We start from the raw sequence: 7,939 nt of genomic DNA on the forward strand, positions 1-7,939 counted from the left end.
AACCTTTGGAACGTAGCAGGCGCCCCACATATACCTTGGGGCATACGGGTGAATTGATAGAATCCCAGGGGGCAGACGAAAGCTGTTTTCTCCTGGTCTTCCGGCATCATGGGCACCTGATAGTACCCTGATCGGAGGTCAAGCACGCTAAACCAGTGACTCCCATTCAGCGCATTCAGGATCTCTTCAATGCGCGGAAGGTTGTATTGATCCGGGATTGTGCGATTGTTCAGTGTTCGGTAGTCGATACACAGTCGTACGGACCCGTTCTTTTTCCGCACCACCACTATGGGCGACGCGTAAGGTCCTCGTGATTCCGTCACAATCCCAGCGGTTTCCATGTCTTGTATGGCGTTCCTCACATCGTCCACATCCCGAGGGGCAAGGCAACGAGAACGTTCCCGGAACGGAGTGGCATCACTCATCCGAATGGTATGTTGGGCACTGCGGCTGCACCCCACATCCATCTCGCTCGTGGAGAACACATGTCGTCGTTGCAGCAACTGGGTGGTCAACCGCTCTTTCCACTCTGTGGACAGCGTCGACTCGCCGAAATTGAAGTCCAGATCGACTATCTGCTCGTGCGCGGCCGCCGCCTTCACCTGAGGCGTGGCTCCCACCGGGCTGACCGGATATATGCATCCCAACTTCTGGTCGACATCAAACTCCATCGGAAAGGGGGAGAGATTCTGCACATACACGTGGGTTCGAATAGGGATCTTAGCCGTCCATTCCCTCACTTCGGGTAGTACTCTATACCCTCGCTGAACCTCTTCTTCTTCAGGCTCACTCTCCAGCGAGAACAGTTGGTCGTTCTGGTCTCGGTCAGGATAACAACACCAGACGGCCATCTTTTGCACTCCCCCTGGTAATATGGTCGTCAGTCCTCGTTGACGATTGTAGAGGTCCCCATGACGCTCCAAGGCATATACCCGGTGGCACTCTTCTCGTAAGATGGGGTCTAGGAGCGAATCGGCCAGCGGCAACTCGTTGGTCTCTTTCAAGTAAGCTCGGATTATAGCCTGCACTATGTCCGCATTGGTTCCCAAGATGATGGGGTATTTGCAATGGTCGTGGGGCTCCGGGCATACCATGGCCGCTACCTGCATAGGGTGCTTCTTGCCGGTGTTCAGTTGGAGTATGTCCAGCTGGACCCTTGCAATCCCATCGATGGGGTAGTCTTCATTACTCAATCCCCTAACCTTCATATGTTCGGCCAGCCTCAGAGGGCAGTGTTGAAGGTGCTGGTCATAGAACTTGCGATATATTATGGTCACTTGTGACCCGGTGTCCAATAGAGCCGAGGCGTATATCCCTTCTATTACCACGGGCATGATGGCCGCTGGGCCCACTTGACTGCAAGCTTCACCGGGTGAGGCGTCCTCACTGGGGCCAGCGTCAGCAGGGGAATCCGTGGTTCCCTGAGGGGTGTTCACCTCAGGCTCGATGGTCTGGGCTCGGCATACCATCGATCGGACTGTGCTTCTTCTGTCGGGAGGTTTTTCTTCCGGTTGGTCCTTCTCCTCCGGACAATAGTACGAGATGTGGCCCTTCTTCCCGCAGTTGTAGCAAGATACCTCACGGCGGTCCGGTCGACATTTATACGTGGATGAGGACCGCTCAGAACTACGACTTTCCCAAACAGATGACTTGGGGGTCGCTTCCTCCTCTGGTGTGGAAGGTTTCTTACTCTTTGGGGCCGAGGGGGCCACAGGGTCATTCTTGGGGGTAGTTTTGGGTTTCTTTGATTCATGGAAATGGCGCTGCACTTCATGGTCTCTTATGTAATCCATTAGTTCCCCGTATTTAGGGGATACTGCCGCGACCGGGGCGGCCCGCATCATTATAGCTATGTTGTGGTCAGGCAACGACCCCTTGAGTAACTGTTTGAACCGGTATCGGTCCGCTTCGGCCGCGGAAATGATATGCTTGTCCAGGAGGGTGCCCAGGGACAGCTGTAGGTCACAAACGAAGGCAGATAAATCTTGTCCTTCACGTTGTCGGAGGGCTTTGAATTGAGCCAGTAGCTCATCTTCGTCGTCTTTTCTGGCAAAGAATTTAATTAGCATTTCCACTAGTTCCTGGGCAGTATCTTCTCCTTCCACGCTCCGGTGCGCACGCACTAACCGAGCGGCGGGGCCTCGGAGGCACTCGACCAGTCTTTGTCTCTTGCTGGCTTCAGAACACGACCACTCCTCTATGATTTGAAGCGTATGGTCCCTCCATGCCTCGATCCCCTCTTCTCCCGTGGGCGTCGGCAAAATCCCAGAAAAGGCCTTGAGTTTCCAGTAGTTCTGTGCTTGGGTCGAAATGGTTACAGCTTCTACTAGTTGGGAGGCTATCGTGTTCACGTCAAGATTCCCACTAAGGGCCTGACTACTGCTCCCAGTTCCTACGCTAGGCATGGTTGGGGTCCTGCCAGGCCGTTGATCAGGGTTGGGTGGGATGAGCGGGCTCCCTGCCCAGCTGGCGATACCTCCTAATCCGCTTGGGGTGAAAGAGACCCTAGGGGGGTGCACCCGGTGAGGCGTACTGGTCACTCGTTGGCTCGGGTGTAATCCAGTACTAGTGGACGCTTCTTCAGGAGATTGAGAGTCAGAGTAGATCATGCGGCAGTCCTCTGCGGAGGGCTCGGGTAGGTTAAATACATGGGGGCCGTTTCTAAGCATATGTCACTCATGGTGAACAGGAGACAGGTGATCCCTCGGCCAGCAACATCCAGTTTATAGTCTATCACCCGGGCGGTGGCCAACCCCGGGCAACTTCTTACTTGCGTGCGCACTGTAGATAAGTCTGTATCAATTGCTACCCCGGTCACTGCAACCGCGCGTCTTGGGGATACTTGGTGCGCTAAGGCCCAGGCATGGACATCCTGCGGTGACGGCACGGACATGATGAAAATATGGATCGGACAATTTAGAGAAAAAAAAACGGAACAGGGCACCCCAGGACTTGCTCTCAGCAGCGCCTCCAAATGTAACGGGTTTTCCCCCACCCACTCGCAGATAATACTGTGGAGGTGTAGGAACATGCAAGGTTACTCAGGTGTGGTGCATTACCTGTTGGCTCACAGGAGGGCTGAGCTTCCGCCACGGGGAACCTGGGGTACATACATCTTATACATCTCTAGGTGCAACGCCTCCACCTGGGAGGGATCCCAACGGAGTGGGAGGAGGCCCTCACAGGAAACAACCACACAAAGCGAACAAATGTAAAACAGGACTGGCTTTACTGCATGACAAACCGTATCTGCATACATCAACACAACCTTCATGCGCCACGGCGGACGCTAACCACACTGGGCGTCACGGCGGACCCTACCACCTCTGGCGTCACGGCGGACGCTAATCACACTAGGCGTCACGGCGGACGCTACCACCTCTGGCGTCACGGCGGACGCTAATCACACTAGGCATCACGGCGGACGCTACCACCTCTGGCGTCACGGCGGACGCTAACCTCCCACAGAGTGATCCCACCCCGTGTCCAGTAACCCCCACCCAAATGTCTCGCACCCCCAAAGTCAAATACCACTGTGCATGTGTATGTGTGACTGCGCAGCCACTATGTCTGGTGATAGGCCTGGTTGGTGCACGTGAGTTGCAGGTTACCTGCCCGGGCTCCAGCCACGGGTACCGCGATATCACTGGAGATCCGCCCGATCCGACGTTGTCCTCCACACCGCGTTGGGTGAATTCCAGCGCGGATAATATCACCTTAGTCCCAGGGTCTTTGATGGTGTTCTGAGCCCAGAACCCACCTCGCAGGGCCGCACGACTTTAGCACTGTGTCCCTGACTAAGTTACCAATAAATGGGGCAGTATCCCTATCTAGGGCCTGTCCCTATACTCCACAAGCTATTAAGTGACTCAGGACCTAACTGGGGGCCTGGGGGCTGCTGGCCTAATGCAGAGGGTCACTGACCCCTGCATCCACCTCTTACCCCTAGCTGGTCCGGATCCTGACTGCCTGCGTGGCTGCAAACCCCGCGAATTGTATCCATATCTTCCCAGGCAAATCCTTCAGCCCTATTGGCTCCCTGGCGTCATGTGGCTCTGCCCATGTGCACCCTGGGGGCTGTCCTTCCCGCCTTGCGCACGCGCGAGCTGTTGGGGGCCTCTCGCGCTAGCTAGCCTCCTGCGCATGCGCAACAGCGCTGAACATGGCGGCGCCCTGTTTCCCGAGCCGCCGGTACCCTCGCAACGCGACCGCGGCCTTAGTAACGGCCCGATCGCGTCCCCGGCAACCGGCCCGCTGCTTGCCTAGCAACCGCTCCGCTCGCGTTCCCGGCAACCGGCCGCAACTCCCAGGTACATGCTGCTCGCGCTGGCAGAAGGGGGGGGGCAACTATACCACGGGGGGACCTGGCTACACATGCATTCATGGCCACTATTGAAACCAAGATCCTAATAATCATCAAACCTCACTTGAGCCTGCATAACTACCCATTGCATGCATAGAGACTCGTAACCTAGAAAAAATGGTTATCTCCTTTCACCTCATTCCTTGGGGCATCTAACATCCTATCCAGGGGTACCTGCCTCCATAACCCATCCCTACTACCTCTAAACTGTAGCATAAATCAATTGATATAACCACGTGTTTATTTCAACCAATCGCATTGTTTCATTTATAACATGGGCACGAACCACGTGGTAGGTGAGGGAGACAAGGTAAATATTTTTTGAAAATTGTTTAAACATTTAATTTTTTCATCCTTAAGACATGGAGTGTTTTGGAGGGTTTATACAGGTTCAACTTTTTTCTTTGCTTTTAAAGTTATGATGCAATGAATAACCAACAGATAAATATAAAGAACAGCAAGTATGTGATAAATATGAACTTCAAAGGGCGTGGATAAATGACATATGTTTGTTTATTTGCATAGTATGATTGTAATGGAAATAATTATTTTAAGTGTAACGGAGTCTTTCAAAGGAAGTTCGTCACATACTTGTTTTTCTGGAGTGGTACAGAGGATTGTTTTTTGCTCCTCAGCAATATCGCGTTTGAGATATCCCACCAAAACGCGTTAGCAGCTACACTCACGCCCGCTACATTTAGTTCTAACGCGAGTGACTTGTTGAACTCAATTACATTTTAAAAAACAAACAAAAAAAACCTAGATTGAACTATGAAAACAAGCTTCCCGTTGCCTTATCATTAAACTGGGCTGAATAATGGTGCAAACATTTTTTTGGCTTCACGTTACCCAGGGTAAGGTTTAGCTTGTTCTATCTGGTTCCATCTGCTTTTATTTATCCTGCCTCTTAAATCGGTTTAAAGTCCAGGTCTAGAGTGTCATATACAAGCAAGCTATGACGATATTCACTAAAAATGTTTGCCAATATTATGATATTTAAGAATATTTTTTTAGTAATACCCTAAAAAGTAAGCATTAAAAATAACAAGGCGCTATTAATGATAAATAATATCTAATCTTATGTAAATTGTGCTTAAACTGTACTTTCTGCTTATTTTAAAGGTTTAATGTTTTTGTCTGTTAGAAGATAGCCCTTAGGAAAATAATTGATAAGGTAATCTTAATGGCCACCAAATATATGTTCAGGCTGTCAGTATTTCTAAGGTTCATTCTTCAGCATGTGTTTCCTTAACTAGCTGCATGTTGGAAAGGGTTAAATTTTAGGTTCATCTAATAAGTAATGTCACGTGGAATATATTTTTGAAACAGCTGAACAACTTTTCTTTAAAAAGCAGCAATCAAGTAAGAATTGCTAAATATGTGATAAAAAATACTGTCACATTTTTGGAATGATATTGCCAATTTTAATCCAATCTCATTACTGTAATTGCGTCTATGTCCTCAATCTTTGTAATTAATTCTCAGTGACTATAGTCAGATTAATTAGTGCTTCCTTTCAGATTCATCAGATCTCACCCACCTTTGTCCTTAGATTTTGTAAATTACAATAGTCAAATGGCGTATCTTTGTGAAGAGAGATAAAGGTCCCAAATACAACCCTATTTTCTTAAAATATGAATGCATATGAATCTGGCATCTATTTTAGGATATTGAACATTTTCAGCTCAGGGGCAGGTGATGGGCAATGTTTAGACAAGCATGTGCACGCATACAAATGTGACCAATGTTACTGAACACAATAGTATTCCTACTGTAGATATCATAGAGTATCAAAACCTCACGAAATAGAGAATGGAGCATGTCTTTATGTATGCATACTCGAACATGCATGCGTAGGGTTTATAAACTGGTGCTACTTCATAAGATGCCTCCCATTGAAGTCAATGGTCCATAATGTGTATTCTGGTGACAGAAAAGGTCTCATAGATTAGCACTGTTTAATAAATATGGCCCATTATCAGCACCATTGAACACAAATGTGCACTGTATGCATATGTTGTATAATGTACAATATGGTATCGTTAACTGCTGTGCAGCAATTGCCTAATGCTTTAGTTAATGGCCACCTGTATCTGCTTGGAATTTGCTGATTCAACTGGGCTTTCTGTGTGATTTTGGCAGACCAGCGCTATTCACACTTTACAGAATTAACTCCAAGTAACTTAATTTCTGACACCTTTTTTAAAAGGCGTTGGTCAAATAAAAACGATAATATAAAATGTTTATGTGATACTTAGGAACCTGTTGTATGCATCTTCTTTATAATATAGACATAAGCTAGGCAAGCAGAAAGGAAATGTTCTCCATTGATCTATTCTGATGCCTAACAAAGATTTAAAATGTTAGTGTAATATTACCATCATGTTAATTATTTCACAGTAATATATATGTGCACTTACGCAAACATTTTGCATTACACTGATATATATATATATATATATATATATATATATATATATATATATATATATATATATATTACTGTATATACATAAGCATATATATATATGTGTGTGTGTGTATTTATGGTACAACAGGTTGACATTAGAACCTAAAACCCTGAGCCTTTTCTTTTAAATTGAGGATTTTGAAATGGCTATTTCTTCAGTAGAATGATGTGTAAACAACGTACTTTTGTGCTTTTATATTAGCCTGAATATAAATGTAGTATCTATACTTTGTTATTCTAACTTCAGCTATATGGAATATACACATCAAAATTGGTGTACCTAAATATAAGTGTGTTTTTTCTGCGCACACTGATTTCCGTTATAGATAGTCTATATTACCTAATCCTTACAGTGTGTTGTACAAAGAGTATCACGTCAACATTAAAGATGTAGTGTACTTCTAACAACATAGCGGTTTACACACATGAATTTGAAGAGTCTGTACATACCTTTTAACAAAGCTCTCAGCTGAAGATACGTTCTTGATTTTGCCCTTGGTATCTGGGTGCAAACACATTTTTGCTTCAGATGTTATTTCAGCAGTTGCATAACTGCAGTTACTCATTAGCTACCTTTTGTATGCCCCTTGATCTGTTCAGAATGTTCTCAGTCACTGGATTTTTTTGTTTGTTTGTTATTGGTAATAGCATCATCCATCTCTTACCCAGCTGAGAGCAAACATAAGATAAATAATTTCTAACTCTGTCAATCAGTGTCTTTGTTGCCATTTCTTATTTTCGCTCTGTGTGGTGCATGAAATCTAAATAAACCTGCATGACATTTTGTGATGTTTAACAAGTAGGAGGTCCTGTCTGATTGCCTTTTATATCTTTCAATTTTCTTCACGAGTTCGACTTCCACTTGTGCTGAATTCAAGTATTTTTAATCATGTTGATCATTTAGATGAGATCAATTGTAGTGATACTAGGGGCCTCATGCAGTAAACGGCGATAAGGCCTATCTCGCCAGTTTTTTGGCAAATATGCCTACTGCGATTCAGTAAACCCCGTTAAGCTGGCGAGATAAGCAAATCTCGGGGAGGGGAGGGGGGGTTGGCGCAAAAAAAAATCTGCTGCGTGCTTGGCGATAAGCCCTATCTCGCCGC

The 7,939-nt window shown here is 46.6% G+C and overlaps 1 protein-coding gene across 1 annotated transcript in view; it reads right to left on the reverse strand.

Annotated features, from left to right (window-relative positions):
- Positions 1-7,436, reverse strand: part of AGT (angiotensinogen) — a 38,884-nt gene extending 31,448 nt beyond the window's left edge. Inside the window, exon 1 of the mRNA XM_075596877.1 lies at positions 7,284-7,436. The gene's annotated coding sequence lies outside the window, so the exon portion shown is untranslated. The remainder of the gene's footprint in view (positions 1-7,283) is intronic.
- Between the last annotated feature and the right edge of the window lie 503 nt (positions 7,437-7,939).

The sequence above is a fragment of the Ascaphus truei genome, chromosome 4 (genome assembly GCF_040206685.1).
Source record: "Ascaphus truei isolate aAscTru1 chromosome 4, aAscTru1.hap1, whole genome shotgun sequence".
Lineage (NCBI taxonomy): Eukaryota > Metazoa > Chordata > Amphibia > Anura > Ascaphidae > Ascaphus > Ascaphus truei.